Raw genomic sequence first — 2,405 nt, 5'->3', positions numbered from 1 at the left:
CACAATCATGAAATCATATCATAGACCTTAAAATAATCATAAAATAATTATTTCTATCTCTGATTTTGTGGTCACGAAACCACTATTCTTACTAGGCCCAAAATTAGGATATTACAATAAAACTTAGAAAGGAGAGCACCGTTAGCAGAGGCATCCACTACTATCCTCGTGTAAGTATTGAGACCATTATAAAACGTCTCAAATTGGATACAATGAGGGATTCCATGATGATGGCATTTTTGTAATAATTCTTTGTACCTTTTCCATGCTTCATACAATGACTCATCATCCATTTCTTGGAAAGTAGTGATCTTATTCCTCAACTTAGCATTCTTGCTAGGCAGGAAATACTTCATGAGTAATCTTTCTACTAACTCTTGACTCGTGGAAATGGAATTTGGTGGCAATGAGTTCAACCGAGCTCGAGCTTTGTCCCTTAGTGAATATGGAAACAACTATAATCGTTGCAAATCTTTAGATACTTTGTCTAACTTGAAAGATTGCTCACCTCCATAAGCAGTCTTAAGTGAAGATGAGGATTTTCGGTAGGTATTCCACTGAAGGATGGCTTGTCTGTTACCTCTAACAGACTCTTAATAGTGGATACATATTCACAAATACTTGAAGGAAAACCCTTTTTTCCACGCATATCCACGCACACCTCTTGCCTTCGCATCTTGCGGGGTGTCTTATCCGCAAGCTTGCCAGTGATTCCATACACACCATAATTGTTATGACGAGAATTTCATCATGCGAGTCATATAGTGGTTTGACATATATGCTCTGACGGGCTTCCGTGTTTACTGTCCTAGCGGACTTCTTTTTTCCATAAGGACGAACCTATCCTCTACTGGATCATGCCATGGCTAGTCCTGGACTTTCGACTCCTAAAAGTCAGTAGACCATTTGAACGACGAAAATGTACAACTGTACACAATCCCAAAAAGTAATAAAGTGACAAGTAAATGTCGAGTTATCGTACCCACTGGGACTGTGAAAAGAATTATTTATGAATGATATTAAAAACACTTTGGTGAAGAAAAATATTTTGATTTGAGGAGGTGATTAAAAACTAACATTTTTAACTAAGTAAAATAAATAAAGAGAAAATAAAAGTTCCAATGCATGATTTCAAAAGATGATTTTAATCAAGATGACATAATTGTGTTAGATTAATTACATTTCTTAACTTAGAATTACTAAACTCATGTTCATATTGTTACTAATAAATTCACGGCAACTTGGTAATTTGCTAACTTATGAACATACTTGTAACACCCCTAACCTATATCCGTCACTAGATTAGGGTTATAAGGCATTACCGATCATATTACAACATAGCATAATTAAAAACATAATGCAACATTTATCTAAACAAATTATACATATACAGAACATATAACAAATCAACAACTTCGTTAATTGAATAACAGACCTATTTTTATATAAGTCATGTGCATGTACAAATTATACATCAATTGAAACAAATTTCATTAATAACCTTTTCATTCATTTATGCGACATTAATGCATTCATCTATATGAAATTCACATGTTTTGCATAACAACACAAATTAAGAACATGCATTCGGTTATATATATATATATAAAACCCATTTCATTACCTTATCATTTTGGCTAACACAACTCATTTATACATATTCGTAAACTTACAATTAACTAACAAAATTATATAGTTATACACATATACATGTCCACCATAATATATACACATATATATATACATACATATTAAGACATATAAGAGCTCAACCATCATATCATAATCAAATACCAAAACACGCATATCCTTTAATCATTAATCCAATCTCATTTTATACAATATTACCAAAACACTTATCAATCTTCACAAACATCATACATATTGGATATACTTTCAATATAAGCTCAAACTAAAACCAAATATACATCATAACCAATTCATTCTTACCACGTCCAAATTTATCAACCAAATCTTAATACAAAAACACATATCACAAATTCTAATCATTCATGGCACATAACATAATAACCAAAATGGACTCAAACCATCATTATACCAAAACCAAATTCAAGCATTTAAATAAACCATTTTCGCATGGCTTTTTAACATATATACATATCAAAATAAAATATGTCCAAAGGATAATATAGCCTATACATGCCATAAGTTTGAATTCAAAACTTTCAAAAGTACCGAGAATAAACGATAGTGTGATTGACTTTACTGACGATCCCCGAGCATGTAACGATCTCCAAAATCTATAAAACAAAGACAAATATATACACACAAAGTAAGCTAACTTAGCTTAGTAAGCCTTAAGCAAATTAAACAATTAATGCATAATAACATCTCAAATACTAATCATTTCAGTTAAATAAAATCAACTTATGCATTTATAATCA

The 2,405-nt window shown here is 31.4% G+C and overlaps 1 non-coding gene across 1 annotated transcript; it reads left to right on the top strand.

Moving 5' to 3' along the window:
* Positions 1-219: 219 nt before the first annotated feature.
* On the top strand, positions 220-326 carry LOC128294976 (small nucleolar RNA R71). Its single transcript, XR_008285283.1, has one exon. It is a non-coding gene; the product is annotated as a small nucleolar RNA R71 (small nucleolar RNA).
* The last annotated feature ends 2,079 nt before the right edge of the window (positions 327-2,405 follow it).

Source organism: Gossypium arboreum, chromosome 6 (genome assembly GCF_025698485.1).
Source record: "Gossypium arboreum isolate Shixiya-1 chromosome 6, ASM2569848v2, whole genome shotgun sequence".
NCBI classification, from domain to species: domain Eukaryota; kingdom Viridiplantae; phylum Streptophyta; class Magnoliopsida; order Malvales; family Malvaceae; genus Gossypium; species Gossypium arboreum.
Note: the sequence above shows the minus strand (reverse complement) of the source record. Positions and strands in the feature narration are given on the sequence as shown.